Source organism: Oncorhynchus gorbuscha, linkage group LG10, assembly GCF_021184085.1.
Source record: "Oncorhynchus gorbuscha isolate QuinsamMale2020 ecotype Even-year linkage group LG10, OgorEven_v1.0, whole genome shotgun sequence".
Taxonomy (NCBI): Eukaryota; Metazoa; Chordata; class Actinopteri; order Salmoniformes; family Salmonidae; genus Oncorhynchus; species Oncorhynchus gorbuscha.
Genome location: NC_060182.1, coordinates 44,183,898 through 44,205,093, shown reverse-complemented (window position 1 = coordinate 44,205,093; position 21,196 = coordinate 44,183,898). Strand labels below are relative to the sequence as shown.

Sequence of the window (21,196 nt, the reverse complement as noted above, 5' to 3'; positions counted from 1 at the left end):
ATGTAAAACAGTGTGGTCAAATACTTAGTAGCATAGTTGTAGTCACGATCTGGTTACATTACCTACCTAACACAGTTCCTTTTTTGAGTTATTACATAGTTATTAACTTATTTCCGGATATCTTCTAAACTACCCACTATGCCAAATTTGTCAACGTCATATGGAGGACCTACTCTGTGCTACCGAGTTCATATGCTAGCACAATAGCTGGCTAAAGTTAGCCATGCAAGCATGTAATTACATTCCAGATCCAAGTGTTGGTGAGTTACAATCCACCAATCACGCGGAAGTGTGATGTAAACAAAGAGCAGGCTCTAGTGCTTTCTTGCCGTGGGTTAAAAATTGAAAATCATACCTGCTTGCTAATTGTGTAGTACCTCTTTGGTTCTTATTTTTGTTTTGTTAACATTTCGGCATGTTCTCTGAAGTAGTTGTCGTGTCTTTGGCTATGCCGGATGAAATGATATGACATGCTATTCTATAAAATAATATATCCGTAATTAATATCACCTGATTGAGCTAATCATGTAAATGTAATTAACGAGAGTCGGGCACCACAAAATAATATTTAGAGCTGTTACCTTCCGAATAAACTTCTGAATAAAAGACCTAGTAATATTTTACATCAATAGCAGTCAATATCAATCGTCACCTCTTCAGTCTCATCTGAAAGTTGTAAATTCTTTTATCTGCACGAACCCTGGCTAAGAAGTTGAATCATCAATACAAAATTGGATTTATTTACTAAATACCTAGCTAATCACACAGGATTACACACACACAATTAATAACTTGATTACAAATTACATCATAAAGGAAAACGTACCTAGCTGGTGGAACCGATATGCCAGCTTGTTACACAAAGGAAAGGGCTGGGTTGAGTGAAAGAGCGGGAAGACTGAGGAACGAAGGGCGAAGCTGTGCTATCATAAATACAGTATCTTATGCATTCTAAATTACCTCCCATTTGGAAAAGGAAAATGCAATAAATATTTACTCTGAGCTGCGCTTCAGTAGGTTGGTGGTAGATGGAATACCGTGTTGCCAAACCGAGCCCTCTGTCCTTTGAAGAATGTCTCTGGTGGTCAATTGGATAAGTTTTAGTAATGTTGTTGTGTGATAGATGGGATACTCTGTCTGTTCCTTCCTAACCCTTGTTTGCAGCAGCTGTTGCTAACTCAACGGCTAGGAGGTATCACTTCTGTAGTGAATAAGAGTTCAAAGTCCATACCATTCGCAACCAAAGCTCACGCTGATGTTGGCTTCGTTCTGTAGTTATTCTGACATAGGACCGTCGTCCTACCTCCCCGGAACAGGAAGTTCTATTGTCGTCAAGGGCTTATATAGGAAGGGAGAGGAGGACGTGTTTGAAAAGTTTTATAGCCCTTGTCCCTTCACAGGGCAGGGCCACTGATTGAGGAGCCCTTTCTTATGAAAACCCAAATGTCACATTTTAGAAGCTAAAATCACATTTCATACCATCACAAATCGAATCAAATTTTATGTCACATACACATGGTTAGCAGATGTTAATGCGAGTGTAGCGAAATGCTTGTGCTTCTAGTTCCGATAATGCAGTAATAACCAACAAGTAATCTAGCTAACAATTCCAAAACTACTACCTTACTGTCTTATACACACAAGTGTAGGGGGATAAAGATATATGAATGAGTGATGGTACAGAGCGGCATAGGCAAGATACAGTAGATGGTATCGAGTACAGTTTCTACATATGAGATGAGTATGTAAACAAAGTGGCATAGTTAGTGGCTAGTGATACATGTATTACATAAAGATGCAGTAGATGATATAGAGTACAGTATATATGTATACATATGAGATGAATAATGTAGGGTACGAAAACATTATATAAAGTGGCTAGTGATATTTTACATTTCTCATCAATTCCCATTATTAAAGTTGCTGGAGTTGAGTCAGTGTGTTGGCAGCTGCCACTCAATGTTAGTGGTGGCTGTTTAACAGTCTGATGGCCTTGAGATAGAAGCTGTTTTTCAGTCTCGGTACCAGCTTTGATGCACCTGTACTGACCTCGCCGTCTGGATGATAGCGGGGTGAACAGGCAGTGGCTCGGGTGGTTGTTGTCCTTGATGATCTTTATGGCCTTCCTGTAACATCGGGTGGTGTAGGTGTCCTGGAGGGCAGGTAGTTTGCCCCCGGTGATGCGTTGTGCAGACCTCACTACCCTCTGGAGAGCCTTACGGTTGTGGGCGGAGCAGTTGCCGTACCAGGCGGTGATACAGCCCACCAGGATGCTCTCGATTGTGCATCTGTAGAAGTTTGAGTACTTTTGGTGACGAGCCAAATTTTCAGCCTCCTGAGGTTGAAGAGGTGCTGCTGCGCCTTCTTCACGATGATGTCTGTGTGGGTGGACCAATTCAGTTTGTCTGTGATGTGTATGCCGAGGAACTTAACTTGCTACCCTCTCCACTACTGTTCCATTGATGTGGATAGGGGGGTGTTCGCTCTGCTGTTTCCTGAAGTCCACAATCATCTCCTTAGGTTTGTTGATGTTGAGTGTGAGGTTATTTTCCTGACACCACACTCAGAGGTCCCTCACCTCCCTGTAGGCAGTCTCGTCGTTGTTGGTAATCAAGCCTACCACTGTGTCGTCCGCAAACTTGATGATTGAGTTGGAGGCGTGCGTGGCCACGCAGTCATGGGTGAACAGGGAGTACAGGAGAGGGCCCAGAACGCACCCTTGTGGGGCCCCAGGGTTGAGGATCAGCGGGGTGGAGATGTTGTTGCCTACCCTCACCACCTGGGGGCGGCGCGTCAGGAAGTCCAGTACCCAGTTGCATAGGGCGGGGTCGAGACCCAGTGTCTCGAGCTTGGAGGGTACTATGGTGTTAAACGCCGAGCTGTAGTCGATGAACAGCATTCTCACGTAGGTATTCCTCTTGTCCAGATGGGTTAGGGCAGTGTGCAGTGTGGTTGAGATTGCATCGTCTGTGGACCTTTTTTTGGCGGTAAGCAAATTGGAGTGTGTCTAGGGTGTCAGGTAGGGTGGAGGTGATATGGTCCTTGACTAGTCTCTCAAAGCACTTCATGATGACTGAAGTGAGTGCTACGGGGCGGTAGTCGTTTAGCTCTTGAAGCATGTGGGAACAGCAGACTGGGATAGGGATTGATTGAAAATGTCTGTAAACACACCAGCCAGCTGGTCTGCGCATGCTCTGAGGGTGCGGCTGGGGATGCCATCTGGGCCTGGAGCCTTGCGAGAGTTAACACGTTTAAATGTTTTACTCACCTCGGCTGCAGTGAAGGAGAGGCCGCATGTTTTGGTTGCAGGCCGTGTCAGTGGCACTGTATTGTCCTCAAAGCGGGCAAAAAAGTTATTTAGTCTGCCTGGGAGCAAGACATCCATGTCCGTGACGGGGCTGGTTTCTTTTTTGTAATCCGTGATTGACTGTAGACCCTGCCACATACCTCTTGTGTCTGAGCCGTTGAATTGAGATTCTACTTTGTCTCTATACTGACGCTTAGCTTGTTCGATTGCCTTGCAGAGGGAATAGCTACACTGTTTCTATTCAGTCATGTTTCCGGTCACCTTGCCTTTATTAAAAGCAGTGGTTCGCGCTTTCAGTTTCACGCGAATGCTGCCATCAATCCACGGTTTCTGGTTTGGGAATGTTTTAATCATTGCTATGGGAACGTCATCTTCAACGCACGTTCTAATGAACTCGCACACCGAATCGGCATATTCGTCAATGCTGTTGTCTGACACAATACGAAACACATCCCAGTCCACGTGATGGAAGCAGTCTTGGAGTGTGGAATCAGATTGGTTGGACAGACCTCAGCGTGGGAGCTTCTCGTTTTAGTTTTTGTCTGTAGGCAGGGATCAACAAAATGGAGTCGTGGTCAGCTTTTCCGAAAGGAGGGCGGGGCAGGGCCTTATATGCGTCGGGGAAGTTAGAATAGCAATGATCCAAGGTTTTGCCAGCCCTGGTTGCGCAATCGATATGCTGATACAATTTAGGGAGTCTTGTTTTCAGATTAGCCTTGTTATAATCCCCAGCTACAATGAATGCAGCCTCAGGATGTATGGATTCCAGTTTGCAAAGAGTCAAATAAAGTTTGTTCAGAGCCATCGATGCGTCTGCTTGGGGGGGGATTATATACGGCTGTGATTATAATCGAAGAGAATTCCCTTGGTAGATAATGCGGTCGACATTTGATTGTGAGGAATTCTAAATCAGGTGAACAGAAGGACTTGAGTTCCTGTATATTGTTGTGGCCACACCACGTCTCGTTAGCCATAAGGCATACGCCCCCGCCCCTCTTACCAGAAAGATGTTTGTTTCTGTCGGCGCGATGCGTGGAGAAACCAGCTGGCTGCACCGACTCCGATAGTCTCTCCAGTGAGCCATGTTTCCGTGAAGCGAAGAACTTTAGTCTTGATGTCCCTCTGGAATGCTACCCTTGCTCGGATTTCATCAACCTTGTTGTCAAGAGACTGGACATTGGCGAGAAGTATACTGGGGAGTGGTGCGCGATGTGCCTGTCTCCGGAGTCTGACCAGAAGACCGCTTCGTTTCCCTCTTTTACGAAGTCGTTTTTTTGGGTCGCCGGCTGGGATTCATTCCGTTGTCCTGGGTGAAAGGCAGAACGCAGGATCCGCTTCGCGAAAGTCATATTCTTGGTCGTACTGATGGTGAGTTGCTCTTATATTCAGTAGTTCTTCTCGACTGTATGTAATGAAACCTAAGATGACCTGGGGTACTAATGTAAGAAATAACACGTAAAAAAATAAAATAAAAATAATATTCAAACATTTAAATTGAACAACAATTCCATTTGAATCCGATAACTCTGATGTGTAGACTTCCACTGTAGAGTTTGTCATCTTATCATTGATAATGTCTCAGATGACAACCAAACTGACATCATATTCATTAAGTACCACCGCCTATGTTCCATTGGTCAGATTTCCAGAATATAGTTCATTCCCCCCCCATATATTTTTTTGCCTTGGCTTGTTGCTAGTGCTCTAGCTGACTGACATCTGGAATCTATCTATTTTGGATTCTGACCTGGTGAAGCGCCCGACTCCCCCTTGCTTTGGTAGCTAACTCACCTGCCACTCTTTTAAAGGTTTTACCATTGATGGGCCCCAACCATCAATCTGTAAGTCTCTGCTCTCTCCTTTGCTTATAATCTGCGGTTATGTTTCGGTTGTGTTCTAGCTGGTCTTCAGTAGTTGGGCTCCAGCTTTCCGAGAGTAACTGTGGAACATGGCTGGCTAGGCTAATAGCTAGTTGACTAAATAGCTAACGTTAGCTGGCTGGCTAGCTTGCTGACTTAGATAACATTCTTTCATAACTGGTGAGGTGGTGTAATGTATTTGGAAAACATTTGTTTACTGATGATAGCAACTGGGGCGGCAGGGTAGCCTAGTGGTTAGAGCGTTTGATTAGTAACCGGAAGGTTGCAAGTTTAAATCCCCGAGCTGACAAGGTACAAATCTGTCGTTCTGCCCCTGAACAGGCAGTTAACCCACTGTTCCTAGGCCGTCATTGAAAATAAGAATTTGTTCTTAACTGACTTGCCTAGTTAACTTCTTGCGTCGAGCAATCCCGTATCCGGGAGCGTAATCATAGCCTCAAGCTCATTACCATAACGCAACGTTAACTATTCATGAAAATCAGAAATGAAATAAATATATTGGCTCACAAGCTTAGCCTTTTGTTAACAACACTGTCATCTCAGATTTTCAAAATATGCTTTTCAACCATAGCTACACAAGCATTTGTGTAAGAGTATTGATAGCTAGCATAGCATTAAGCCTAGCATTCTGCAGGCAACATTTTCACAAAAACAAGAAAAGCATTCAAATAAAATCATTTACCTTTTGAAGAACTTCGGATGTTTTCAATGAGGAGACTCTCAGTTACATAGTAAATGTTCAGTTTTTCCAAAAGGATTATTTGTGAAGGAGAAATCGCTCCGTTTTGTTCATCACGTTTGGCTAAGAAAAAAAACAGAAAATCCAGTCATTACAACGCTGAACTTTTTTCCAAATTAACTCTAGAATATTGACAGAAACATGGCAAACGTTTAGAATCAAACCTCAAGGTGTTTTACACATCTATTCGATGATAAGTCATTCGTGGCAGTTGGGTTTCTCCTCTAAAGCAAATGGGAAAATACACGCAGCTGGAGATTACGCAATAATTGCAACGGAGGACACCAAGCGAGCACCTGGTAAATGTAGTCTCTTATGGTCAATCTTCCAATGATATGCCTACAAATACGTCACAATGCTGCAGACACCTTGGGGAAATGACAGAGTGTAGGCTCATTCCTTGCACATTCACAGCCATATAAGGAGACATTGGAACACAGCGCCTTCAAAATCTGGGGCATTTCCTGTTTGCAATCTCATCTTGGTTTTGCCTGTAGCATCAGTTCTGTGGCACTCACAGATAATATCTTTGCAGTTTTGGAAACGTCAGTGTTTTCTTTCCAAAGCTGTCAATTATATGCATAGTTGAGCATCTTTTCGGGACAAAATATCTTGTTTAAAACGGGAATGTTTTTTTTATCCAAAAATTAAGAGCGCCCCCTATATCAAAGAAGTTAAAGGTAAAAAAAAACACAAACTGGCTGACTCAATAAATCAACTTGCAAGGTTTCTAGCCAACTAGCCTGCTAATGTTATCCCTACTGGCTGGCTAACATTAAAATATGTGCTTGTAAATTGGCTGAAAAATGTAAATTAAATTTGAAAAGAAACCAGTGCAAACGATTTGGTTTAATTTGAAGTTATACATTTGGAGTTTACATTATAGGGAATAGGCTGGCTTGCCGGGTCCTCCAAATTGCATCCCACCCCGGAAAACAAATGTTCCAACATGACTTCAGCATTCTTTGAAATTCTGGTCATTTTATTTAACTTGGAACAGTTTAACTTTGCATTGGGACTTTTGATGTGTGTACTAATGCAAATCCATATGCTACATGTCATTTACGTTTATGCTACCTACATTTTAAGTGTCTCAATATAGAACTGGTTTGGCAGAACTGAACTGACATTTACTAACTTCTTATTGCTGCCATCTATCTAAGTGAGAAGAACACAAAGCTCCACTTCGGAACATTGTGTAAAACCTTGGGTTGACACAGTAGTGTATTGAATTGTACTGGTTGTGTTTTTAATGAGTAACAATTGTCAGCCTATTTGCATGTGAAACAATGTTATTATAAATAACCAAACCATCAAAAAGCTGTGATACTTCTAAAACATGTAAATTTCTCCCCATTTTTAAAGTGCAACAAAACCAAAGCCGTTCCTTCAAGTGAATGCCTCTAGGTTTTGGGGGTTGTTCCATTATTAATGCTATTCAGAAGCCAAACTTTTAGGTTGGGCGATTTAATCTATTTTTTGCTGTAAATTGATGCATTTTTAAAGAGGACAACTGAACATGGGTGGATGTGGGAATGCAGTTGATTTCTCAGTGATGCAGTGCTGTATCCTTTACTGTGCTGAGCCAGAGTTCACAAACAGCCTCCTTCCCTCTCCTGGGACCTCTCGTAGGGGGAGTGCCCAAATACTGCACTCACATATTTTATTTATGGAAAAATACACCTTTTTAACTTTGCTGTTCTCAGGATTTTTTCGGGTTGTTGATGGGTTGCAATCTCTTCTCTCCTGTAAGCTGTTTTTAGGTGTATCTGTGTAGGCTAGATATTTCATTCTAAGTTCTCGAGGGCCACAGTGTGTTGGCAGTTCATTGGCTATTGGTTGAGATCCGAAAAGCAGTGCTGGGGTCAATCAATCAATTTCTCCTGTTGATTTGGGATGTGAATTGATTTCATGAATAATTTGTATTTTATTTTCTCTGAAATGAAAATTAAATTTCACTTGTTTAATGAATTTGAAATGATTAAATCAGCATGGATTCAACCAGAATGTATGCACACATGACTGTAAGTCGCTTTGGATAAAAGCGTCTGCTAAATGGCATATATTATTATTATATTATTATTATAATCTCAGAACCCAAAACCAAATCTTGGGTTTACAGTCGGCCCTGCTGAACTCCGTAGCCTACTTATGGCCCCATCCTTTCATGGGATGTTTATTCCAAACCATGCAGAAATTTTCCATTGATCAATGTAAGATTCAAATTGAGTTATGGCGCATGCATCTCAAGTCAGGATTTGACCCAAAGTGGACACCTACATTTACATTTTAGTCATTTAATAGACGCTCTTATCGAATTAGCGAGTGCATACATTTGAATTTTTTTAAACTAGTGAGGTATCAAACAGTAGTTACAGTCAAGAGGCTTAACTCAATTTTATTGAAAGATGAGCAAGAACCTTCAAATGAAGACATCGGCTTTGGCATCGAGGTGGAAAGTAATTACAATTTTGGCTTTGGCTTTTTGGACCCTTTTCTCCCTCTTTTCAATGCCCATTACTCCCAAACATGACACGCCGACAGGCTCCTTTTGAGACATTAGGTTACCCACACAACGCAGTCCTCCCCAGGAAACCCCCTTAGCTCGTCAAACTCTGGGAGGAGGGTGTATTTTGTCATAACTTCCAATTTTTCTTCTGAAGATATTTGGATTCCTCCTTACTCTTGTCCTCCACTCCATTAAAATGCAGAAGTGTAAAGCCGCTCCGTCTAAAAGCCTGGCGATCAGTGGGTGGCTGTTAGCAATCCATTCAGCAGAGCGCGTGCATCCCAGCCACCCAAGTCTAATCGGTGAATACATTCAATCACACAGAGACCCAAACTCTTTTTTTTTAAAGGGAATATGTGCCCAGTTATGAAAGCCTCATACCCTTTTCACATGGGTGTGCAACTTTAAAGGGCTTTTTGAACAACGTTCAAATTGAGTTTTTCAGTTTCAATCAAAAAATCTTGACCAATATTTTATTGGTCATGTTTTTTAAATGTAGGCTATTAGTTGATAATAAATGTAAAACTGCTCTATTGCTCACTATTCTCTCTTGAAGGTACTCCCTCTTCCCTCCCTTATGGCAGGTGTGATTTTAGCTTCATTTGGGGGGGGGGGGAGAAAGAATAGCATATTTCAGAATTTATCTAAAGTTGTTCACCAATATATGCACAACTTGTATTCAGTTTCGGGACATTTTCTGAATAATGAGCATCACGATATTAAAGATTTATAGGAAACAATGCAATTACCAAACTCCTGCTAATCTAATCCTCTTTGGGATCCCCTTTCTCTGCCCTGAGTGTTATAATTCTACTTAGTGTCATGCATAGGCAGTGGCTGCTAGACTGGCAATAATTTGTTTATTTTCAAGGAACATAAGTTAAAGCATGGTCTTAAGATGTAAATCCTGGGATTATATTGGTGTCGTTGCTGTGTGACGAGGGCTGGGCAATATATCGAATTAGACAAATTAGAATTAATGGTTTTGCGCGGTATTGCAAGAAATCAAGCTTTTTGTTAATTCTTATGAGCGTTTTGTCCCCTTGTTTTCATGTCGTATTTTTGGTCTCGTCTCCTTCACTCCTCTGTGCTGTGTGCAGCTTCCCATTTTACACCACGATCTGTATATAATGACGAGATGCACTTCTCCGCCCTAACAATGGGAGATGTAAAAATGGCAGGAAGGCAAGCGATAAGCTTAGGTCCAAAATAAGCCCATAGAAAAGCAATGGCCTTATTTTAGCAGCATTTTAGCCAAACACTGTTATACTAGCTGCCTAGTCCGTGTTTTGTAAATGTGCAATAAGCATAAACACAATTTTATATAAGGAATTGGCATTCTGAGAAGGTAAGCCACTTATTTCAATATCTGAACAAGTGGACTGGCTAACATGCTTTTCAAACAGTTGGAGACAAGTGTGTGTTCGTAACAATTCAACTTTTCAACCTTCGTCGCCAGCAAATAGATCCAAGTTGGCTAAACTTGAAATCACGGCCGGCCTGCTCATTAGGCAGGATTAGGAGGCCCCCCTATGGCGGCAGATTGACGAGGGCGGCATTTTCTGAGCTAGACGGACCAAGACGCACTTCCAGCAACACATAAAATCTAACATAATTCTGCCCAAAAACAATTACAATTTCTTTCAACCTGTGTCATATTGGCTTTTTAGGTGAGCGCTGATGCCACCCTATGATCAGCAGTGCCCACTTTGTCAAAGGCAGGACTCAATATTTATCTTGTCCATATCCCAGCACTCCTCTCTAGGGTGCTGTTGGAGAGACGCGGCGCTCCACGTTCCATCCTAAAAATGATTGCATATCGTAGAAAGTGTATGCGACCTTTGTAGCCTACAGGCTGGAGATGCAATCTATGACAAACTTTTTGCATCATGAAGATTTTTCTGATCAAATAGCCTAACCTAAATGGCAACCAATCAAAAAATAAAGTGCAGACATGTTAACAAACAACATACGCTACCGGTCAAAAGTTTTAGGACACCCACTCATTCAAGGTTTATTTATTATTATTTTTTACTATTTTCTACATTGTAGAATAATAGTGAAGATATCAACACTATGAAATAACATATGGAATCATGTAGTAACAAAGTGTTAAACCAATCAGGATATATTTTGAGATTCTTCAAATAGCCACCCTTTGTCTTGACAGCTTTGCACACTCCATATCGCTCCTTCTTGGTCAAATAGCCATTAAACAGCCTGGAGGTGTGTTGGGTTATTGTACCTGTTGAAAAACAAATGATAGTCCCACTAAGCCCAAACCAGATGGGATGGCGTATTGCCTTGAATTTAAATAAATCACTGACAGTGTCACCAGCAAAGCACCCCCCACAACATCACACCCCCTCCTCCATGCTTCACAGTGGGAACCACCCATTTGGAGATCATCCGGTCACCTACTCAGCATCTCACAAAGACACGGCGGTTGGAACCAAAAATCTCACATTTTGGACTCGGAACAAATGTCTAATGTCCATTGCTCGTGTTTCTTGGCCCAAGCCAGTCCCTTCTTATTGGTGTCCTTTAGTGGTTTCTTTGCAGGAATTTGACCTTGAAGGCCTGATTCACACAGTCTCATCTGAACAGCTGATGTTGAGATGTCTGTTACTTGAACTTTGAAGCATTTATTTGGGCTACAATTTCTGAGGTGCAGTTAACTCAAATTAACGTATCCTCTGCAGCAGAGGTAACTCTGGGCCTTCCTTTCCTGTGGCGGTCCTCATGAGAGCCAGTTTCATCATAGCGCTTCATGCTTTTTGCGCCTGCACTTAAAGAAACATTCAAAGTTCTTGAAATTTCCCGGATTGACAGACCTTCATGTCTTAAAGTGATGAACTGTTGTTTCTCTTGGCTTATTTGAGCTGTTCTTGCCATAATATGGTCTTGGTCTTTCACCAAATAGGGCTATCTTCTGTATACCACCCCTACCTTGTCGCAACACAACTGATTGGTTCAAATGCATTAAAGAAAGAAATTGCACAAATTAACTTTTAAGAAGGCAATTGAAATGCATTCGGTGCATTCCACCTCATGAAGATGGTTGAGAGAATACCAAGAGTGTGCAAAGCTGTCAAGGCAAAGGGTGGCTACTTTGAAGAATCTCAAATATATATTTTGGTTTAACACTTCATTTTTTTCTGGATTCTTGCACAGTCTCAATTGAATAGCTTGATCCCCTTCTAGCCTCTCTGGATTAAAACCTAATTATGACAAGTGTACCATATTACGTATCGGATCGTTAGTGTTTACACTACCGTGTAGTTTTCCAATAAAATGGGTGGATGGTGAAGTAGACATACTTGGTATTCACATCTCAAAAAATATAAATGAACTTACAACAATTAATTTGATAGGCTACTCGGCAAGGAAGAAGCCACTGCTCCAAAACCGCCATAAAGCCAGACTACTGTTTGCTACTGCACATGGCGACAAAGATCGTACTTTTTGAAGAAATGTCCTCTGGTCTGATGAAACACAAATAGAACTGTTTGGCCATAATGACCATCGTTATGTTTGGAGGAAAAAGGGGAGGCTTGCAAGCAGAAGAACACCATCCCAACCGTGAAGCACGGGGGTGGCAGCATCATGTTGTAGGAGGGACTGGTGTACTTCCCAAAATAGATGGCATCATGGATGATGGCAATTTGTGGATATATTGAAGAAACATCTCAAGAGATCAGTCAGGAAGTTAAAGCTTGGTCTCAGATGGGTCTTCCAATTGGACAAGTACCCCAAGCATACTTCCAAAGTTGTGGCAAAATGGCTTAAGGACAACAATGTCGGGGTATTAGTGGCCATCACGAAGCCCTGATCTCAATCCCATAGAAAATGTGTGGGCAGAACTGAAAAAGCGTGTGCGAGCAAGGAGGCCTACAAACCAGCTCTGTCAGGAGGAATAGGCCAAAATTCACCCAACTTATTGTGGGAAGCTTGTGGAAGGCTACCCAAGATGTTTGACCCAAGTTAAACAATTTTAAAGGCAATGCTACCAAATGCTAATTGAGTGTGTTAACTACTGACCCACTGGGAATGTGATGAAAGAAATAAGCTGAAAAAAATCACTATTTTTCTGACATTTCACTTTCTTAAAATAAAGTGGTGATCCTAACTGACCTAAAATGGGATTTTTTTTACTGGATTAAATGTCAGGAATTGAGAGATGGAGTTTAAATGTATTTGGCTAAGGTGTATGTAAACCTCTGACTTCAACCTTGGGTCTGAATACTTATTTAATATTTCAATTATTATTGTTAATTAATTAGCCAAAACTTCTTAACTTGTTTTTGCTTTGTCATTGATATTGTGTGTATATTGATGAAGGGGGGGAAAAAAACTTTCATCAATTTTAGTAAGGCTGTAACTTAACAATGTGGAAAAAGTCAAGGGTCTGAACTTTCCGAATGCACTGTGTATAATTGAATGTATAGACAATATAGAATATGTAGTATATCTGAAGAATAGTATATGTGACCAGTGTTCCCTGACTATGTAGGGCAGCAGCCTCTAAGGTGCATGGTAGAGTAACTGGGTGCTAGGTGGCTAGTGACTAATGTTAATGGCAGGGTACTGGGTAGAGGCTGGCTAGTGGTGACTATTTAACATGCTGTTGATGGCCTTGAGGTAGATGCGGGTTTTTCAGTCTCTCGGTCCCAGCTTTGATGCACCTGTACTGACCTTCCCTTCTGGATGGTAGCGTGGTGATCAGGCTGTGGCTTGGGTGGCTGAGGTCCTTGATATTTATTCTTGGCCTTCTTGTTACACCGAGTGCTGTAGATGTCCTGGAGGGCAGGCAGTGTGCCCCCGGTGATGAGTTGGGCTAACAGCACCAACTGCTTCCCTTCCTCATCACATTTTAATTTACCACTCTTAATGAATGCATTTGCGGACTTGGCACAAACCCTTTCTATCCAAGGTCTCCGGGTTCCTACTAGTCTTGCACTATTGTCTGTAATTCCTGTGTCAAGTCATACTCTTGACAGGCAATTATTCTATGGATGGCTGTGGTTCAAGGTGTGGTTGCATTCAGAGATTTGATTTTGGCGCTTGCTTCATCATGGCTGAGCTGTGGTTACAGAAGCTAAATACCTCTGATGGTATTAACACGTAACCACAAATCAGACATGCTCTGAACCCTGTGTACCAATCAAACCTGTGGTAAGGACCTCAGTGCTTCTCAATAGCTAGCCTATTTAGCTGTTTTACTCAGCAAAGCACAGTAAGGCTTGCCTCTGCAGACTTGAAAGAAAACAAAAGAGCTTTGATTTTGTAATGGCACACTCTCTTCAGATACAATAGGGGAGTGCTCCCAGATATGGGTTAGGCCACTGTGGAACTGGTTGACTGGGGTAATCATCGTCATTTTGCCCCCCTTTCCCCAGCAGCAGTGCTATGACCTCTCTCTGTTGTAACGTATTACTCATCCTAGCACCTCCACTACTCTAACGCTATGCCACCACAACATTCAAGCCCACACTCTCAACTGCAACAACAACCGCAACAGTAGATCGGAGCTTGTGGCTGCTTGATTTGCAGCTAAAGACTACTCTTAATGAGGGAAAAATAAGGACTTGTGCAAACGCTCACCTGGCATTTTCCCTCTTCCCTTTTTGTTTTGCCATGCATGTTGGACTAGATGAATGTGTTAAACATTTGAGTTTTTTTCAACTGAAAAATAAACTGGTTTGCGGGCGGAGTATTATCTTTGTTTTCTCCTCTTGTATGTTGCTCTCCAGGGGGATCCGCAGAGACAGAGTTTTGTATTTCTGTTAGATCGGCTCGTTGAAGTTTCAGGAGACGATAGTGTGTGTGATTGCGTGGGCTGGTGTGTGTTTCTGTTTTAAGGACATTTGAAGGTTGTTTTAATTACTCAAAGATGTGCAGGTATCCTTTGGAGGCTTAGCTCTACTACTGACCAGGTTTAGTCAGGAAATTGTCTTTACAGGGTTCAAGCAGGATTTTGGTCCACACTGAAATGATCCTATACTCTGAAATAAATATTTCCGATATTAGTTACTGGCTTTGATTAATATATAAACTGCTATTTTAGGATCTTAATTGTGTACAGCATCATTTAGCCTGGCTTGTGTTCTGACAATGAATGTTATATATACTGAGTGGACAAAGCATTAGGAACACCTTCCTAATATTGAGTTGCACCCCTTTTTGTCCTCAACAGTGTCGGGGCTTGGGTCGAAAGTGTTCCACAGGGATGCTGGCCCATGTTGACTCCAATGCTTCCCACCGTTGTCTCGGTGTCTCTTGGGTGGTGGACCGTCGTTGTCGTTAATACACACGGGAAACTGTTGAGTGTGAAAAACCCAGCAGCGTTGCAGTTCTTGACACACCTAAACCAGTGCGCCTGGCACCTACTTACCATACCACGTTCAAAGGCACTTAAATATTTTGTCTTTCCCTTTCACCCTCTGAATGGCGCACATGCACGCCTGTTCTCAAGGCTTAAAACGACTAACCTGTCTCCCCCCTTCATCTACACTGATTTGAAGTGAATTTAGGTGACTTCAATAAGAGATCATAGCTTTCATCTGGTCAGTATGTCATGGACAGAGCAGGTGTTCCTAATGTTTCGTACACTCAGTGTATACAGTGCCTTCAGAAAGTATTCACTCTTTAGTTAAGACAACAAAATCTTGTGTCTTAACTAAATCCATTTAAATCCCATTTATCTTTTTTGTCAACGATCTACACACAATACTTTAATACCCCCCCCCCTTGCTTAAGTTAACTATCGAAGCTGTTCCAAATCAATTATAACCAGCTGAGGGCTCCAGCTATGCATTTGGTTTGCTAACATGCCAGCTATGTAGCTAAATGGCAAGATTAAGCTTCTTGGTTAAACAGAGACCATCAATCCCATCCTGGAGGAAGACCCATGTTGCCTAAATTGTTTGGTGTTTATTTAATTCTTAAAACATTTTTTTTTACAAATAGCGCCCCCTGTGTGCACTTCTGGTAATACAGTATATCCCGGTATGGAACAGAAACTATGAAAATCTGGATACTGCTCAACCCTAATCACTATAATGATTCAGAGGTATTCTCTATTAATCTCCAATGGCATTAACATTAAAAAAAAATATTCTTTACACTGTTGGAGGTATGATTTGAAAACAGTCCTTCAATATTTCTTAGTCTAACTCAATTTTGTCAAAACCTTCCTGAAACTCCTATTTTCTGTTAACAAATTAACAGTAGAGCCTTCTCTTCTGAAGCACTCTGGTTGTTTTGTAGCAGAAGCTGTGCTGTGTTCAAGTCTGAAATGGAGAGGCGGTCCTTGACAGCAGAGTGCGGCACGTTGACAGAAAACAGCGTGGTTTCTAAGCTAGGATTGAATGGCGGGAACCCACTTACCGGGATTTAACAATCAAAACCACTCCCTTCTCTCGGGATAAATGACTGCGAGACACCAGTAAATCATCATAAATGATTTATATGAACAGCATAGCATGAAATGGAACCGCTAAATTATATGCAATGTCTTAATCTGGCTTCTCTACGGCCTCTGCATGATGAATCGACACTCTGGGGGAGGTAGGGGGGGGGGGGAGGAAGAGAGAGAGAGAGAGACACAGCCCATCTCAGTATGCAGCACAGTTCACAACGCATGTAGACCCATTAACTCATGGCATCTTTTTTTTTCTTGTGACAGGTAGGCCTCATTTGCTGCAGCATAACCTATGCTACAGTAATATAAAGAACGAATGCCTGTAATCTCTCTGGCTTTCGGGGGTCACCTTGTTTTTTAAAAATTGCAGCTGCAGTGTTTTAAAACCGCCTGTCACTCGAGTATTGTTGCTTTAAATCAGTGCACGCGCAAGCACACTCTCGCAGTCTCGCACTCGCTCTCTATCAACTCCATTCAAATTGCATCCAAAATAGATAATCTTGTTCTAGATTGACGCTGTATATACAGTTGAAGTTTACATACACTTAGGTTGGAGTCATTAACTTTTTCAGCCACTCCACACATTTCTTGTTAACAAACTATAGTTTTGGCAAGTCTGTTAGGACATCTACTTTGTGCATGACACAAGTAATTGTTCCAACAATTGTTCAGACAGATTATTTCACTATCACAATTCCAGTGGGTCAGAAGTTTACATACACTAACTTGACTTTACCTTCAAATGGTTGAAGGTAAAGTCCAGAAAATCATAGGCTAATTGACATCATTTCAGTCAATTGGAGGTGTACCTGTGGATGTATTTCAAGGCCTACCTTCAAACTAGGTGCCTCTTCGCTTGACATCATGGGAAAATCTAAAGAAATCAGCCAAGACCTCAGGGAAAAGTCTGGTTCATCCTTTGGAGCAATTTCCAAATGCCTGAATGAACCACGTTCATCTGTACAAACAATAGTACGCAAGTATAAACACCATGGGACAATGCAGCCGTCATACTGCTCAGGAAGGAGACATGTTCTGTCTCCTAGAGATGAATGTACTTTGGTGTGAAAAGTGCAATTCAATCCCAGAACAACAGCAAAGGACCTTGTGAAGATGCTGGAGAAAACCGGTACAAAAGTATCTATATCCACAGTAAAACGAGTCCTATATCGACATAAACTGGAAGGCCGCTCAGCAAGGAAGAAGCCACTGCTCCTAAAACCGCCATAAAAAAGCCAGACTACGTTTTGCACCTGCACATGGGGACAAAGATCATACTTTTTGGAGAAATGTCCTCTGGTCTGATGAAACAAAAGTAGAACTGTTTGGTCATAATGACCATCGTTATGTTTGGAGGAAAAAGGGGGAGGCTTGCAAGCCGAAGAACACCATCCCAACCGGGAAGCACAGGGGTGGCAGCATCATGTTGTGGGTTTGCTTTGCTGCAGGAGGGACTGGTACACTTCCCAAAATGGATGGCATCATGAGGATGGAAATGTATATGGATATATTGAAGCAATATCTCAAGACATCAGTCAGGAGGTTAAAGCTTGGTCTCAAATGGGTCTTCCGAATGGACAATGACCCCAAAAGCATACTTCCGAAGCTGTGGCAAAATGGCTTAAGGAGAACAAAGTCAAGCTATTGGAGTGGCCATCATGAAGCCCTGACCTCAATCCTGTAGAAAATGTGTGGGCAGAACTGAAAAAGCGTACAAACCTGACTGTTACACCAGCTCTGTCAGGTGGAATGGGCCAAAATTCATCAAACTTATTGTGGGAAGCTTTTGGAAGGCCACCTGAAATGTTTGACCCAAGTTAAAACAATTTAAAGGCAATGCTACCAAATACTAATTGAGGGTATGTAAACTTCTGACCCACCGGGAATGTGATGAAAGAAATAAAAGCTGAAATAAATCGTTCTCAACTATTATTCTGACATGTCACTTTCTTAATATAAAATGGTGATCCTAACTGACCTAAGGCAGGTAATTCTTTTTACAGGAATTGTGAAAACTGAGTTAAATGTATTTGGCTAAGGTGTACGTAAACTTCCGACGTCAACTGTAGATGTCCTAACCTACTTTTTTCAGGTAATGCATTCAAGCCTAATTTCTTGCTAATTTTGTGTTATGCATAATAAGCTTAACTTATCCTCGGTCTTTCGTGCAATACGCAAGCACCTGTGCTCCGCTGGCCTCCTTAAATGCTCTTGGTCCCATGCAGTAACATCTTGACTAGAATAGCTTGCTGGACATTTCTTTTGTTGCATTTCCTACACCAATGGACTACTTGAAGAGGGACGCATGCTTTTGGGGGGTAGGCTGTAGCAGTTATTTATTCAGAACCATAACCATTCAATCAATCTTCGCAAAGAAAAGAAAGCCTTCTGCATATAATTCCAGTCACATATTATTCAAGGATGTCATTAGAATGATGAAGATAAGGAAAACTGTTGAAAGCGAAGAAGGATAGGCTAATAAGATTAGTGGAAAAAATGTCAGCCTACTAATTATACAATTATGCCCCATTTATATTTTATTATCCGAATCACTAGCCTATACTTGTGACTTTGTAGGCTGCATCTGCTGCACCAGAATCACTTTCTTCTGCTTTATCATGGTTTAAATCATGTGTGTAATTCCAGTCCATATAATTCAATAGGCTACACTCAAATAGATGAACCTACTGGAGCTAGTGTAATTTATTTGCCCAAGATACCATATAGCCAGCAACATCTATGGGCTTTTCATCAGGCTCCGGTAGCATCAGGTCTGAATTTATGCTAATCAAAGCTCTTATGAAATGCAGACATTTCCAGTTTCGTCAGGAAATACGGGGTTACCAGGGAGAAAAGTCATTTTCTTGGGATGGAACATTTTCTAAAATACCGGGAAAATATTCAATCCTATTCTGTCCTTCCGGGTTCCGCTGAAGAATTGGAATTGCTCTCGAGCTGTTCCCCCATTTTGGCAGTCAGTTGTGAAAACAATTCCCAAGCTTTTAGTCACTCCAGATTAAGTTGCCATTTCTACTTGGTTGGATGGAGAATGATCGAGGGAAGCTGGATAGACAGAACTCTGAGGAATAGTTTTGCTGTTGTGGTGGGTGGCTTTGTGATATTGCGAAGGCATTTATTTATGGGTCTCTGAGTGTTGTCAGCCAGGACTTGACAAACTCCCCTTCTTGCTTTCTGTTTTACAGCATTGGATCCTGAATGAACATGTACCATAGCACTACTCTACCTTTGGATACAGTACATTCCACAGATGCGTGAGCCAGAGGAGAGATGGCAAGAAACGAAAAGAGTAAGAATTGTTAATATGTTAATGTTTGCAGTCTTTACAATTGACCATACTTTTTTTATAGGTTTGAGTGAAGTTCAGACTTAGAGGAAACAGTTGCTCGGCTGTATAAAATATATTTTTTAAAGCTGTGATATGTAACTTTTTGGGCGACCCAACCAAATATACATATAATTGTAAATTATAGATCTGTCATTCTAATTGAAAGCAAGTCTAAGAAGAAAGGTAGATAATAATAATAATATAATAATAATAATTATTATATAAAGGTAGATATGTTCTATGTGTGCTATTTCTATGCTTCCTGTTAAGTTTCGTATACTTTCGGTTTTCTACACCAGCTTCAAACACAATGTTTTAGATGGTACAATGATTCTCTACACCAGGTATTACCAAACTGGGCTGCGCACAATGCCGCTGGGTGTACGGCAAAAAAATGTCTTCACATTTTCAAACAGTCCATTTAGAGTTTTCAATGAGGCTATATATTTGGGTGAAGTTTCTTTCTCAACTGACTAGCCTCGTTTCACTGCCAAAAACTCTTGCATGAATAGCCAAACGTAGCTGCTGCTCATTCCGTTTGCTTGAAAATGGATTTATGGTTAAAAAAAGGCCCGAGTCCATAGACACATACCAGCTCTACTGGTAGTACTGCTACTACCAGCACTACTACACATGCACCTGTTGACGACACAAGTTCTGCTTCCACGAGCACATTCAATGCTAGCATCAGTAATTCTAAATTTCTTGTTAGCCAAGCTAGCATGGACACTGACAATCTGATGCAGCCGAAGAGCTACTGCTACCTTACCCGGGAAAGCACCGAACAACAGACGGGGACGTTGGACCTTCGAAGACGCGCAAAGATGATGAGAACATCATTGATTTGGGGTTCACTTATATTGGGGGTAGTGCCTTTCCTCAGCCACTGTGTGTTTATATGTACTATCTCACAACTCGATGAAACCTTCTCTTGCGTAGACATTTAGATGCAAACATGTCAATTTGAAAAATAAGCCACAGGAGTTTTTTGAGCAAGAATTAAGATGACTCTTGAGTAGCAAGACATTTATAAGAGCAACAGATCCCATTAATAAGGGTCTGGAAGCGTCTTATATGGTGAGCTACCGAGTGGCTAGGACAGGCAAGCCTCGTACTATTGTGGAGGACTTAATTCTCCCTGCTGCTGCAGATATTGATGGGACAATGCTGGAGGGAAAGGCCCAAAAAAACTATACAGACAATGTCTTCATCAAACGACACCGTTTCACGACGCATCAGTGACATGGCAGGAGATGTTTTGAAACAATTACTGCTTTGAATACAAGTCAGTGAATTCTATGCATTACTGCTGGATGAGTCAACAAACGTGTCGGGCCTGGCACAGCTCCTGGTATATGTCTGTTATGTTTATAGGGGGTCAATAAAGGAAGACACCCTCTTCTGCAAACCACTGGAAACTAGGACAACAGGAGAGGATAGTTTTTTAAAAGTACTGGACAACTTTGTGACCTCAAATGGACTTTGGTGGTCAAGATGTGTTGGTATCTGTACCGGTGGCACAAAAGCCATGACAGGGAGACATAGTGGAGTGGTAACGCACGTGCAAGCAGTTGCTCCTGACGCTACTTGGGTACACTGCAGCATCCACTGAGAAGCTCTTGCTGTCAAGGGAATGCCTGACAGCTTGAAAGATGTTTTGGACACTACAGTGAAAATGGCAAGTCCCCTGAACTCTGTATTTTCTGCATTATGCAATGAGATAGGCAGTGACCATGTAACACTTTTACAACCTACAGAAGTGCGCTGCTTATCAATGTGCAAAGTCTTGACAGGTTTTTTAAAATTGAGAAACAAGCCTAAAGTTGGCCTATCTGGGTGATGTTTTTTCCTCACCTGAATGATCTGAATCTAGGATTACAGGGACTCTCCGCAACTAGATTGAATGTGCGGGACAAAATTGAGGCTATTATTAAGAAGTTGGAGCTCTTCTCTGTCTGCATTAACAAGGACAACACAAGTCTTTCCATCATT

The 21,196-nt window shown here is 41.7% G+C and overlaps 1 protein-coding gene across 2 annotated transcripts in view; it reads left to right on the top strand.

Moving 5' to 3' along the window:
• The window catches only part of LOC124046164 (forkhead box protein J3-like), a 97,992-nt gene that overhangs the window by 11,755 nt on the left and 65,041 nt on the right, over nt 1–21,196 (top strand). Inside the window, exon 2 of one of the 2 annotated variants that reach the window (XM_046366240.1) lies at nt 19,062–19,165. The exons of the other annotated variant lie outside the window; for it this stretch is intronic. The gene's annotated coding sequence lies outside the window, so the exon portion shown is untranslated. The remainder of the gene's footprint in view (nt 1–19,061; nt 19,166–21,196) is intronic. 2 annotated transcript variants of the gene reach the window in all.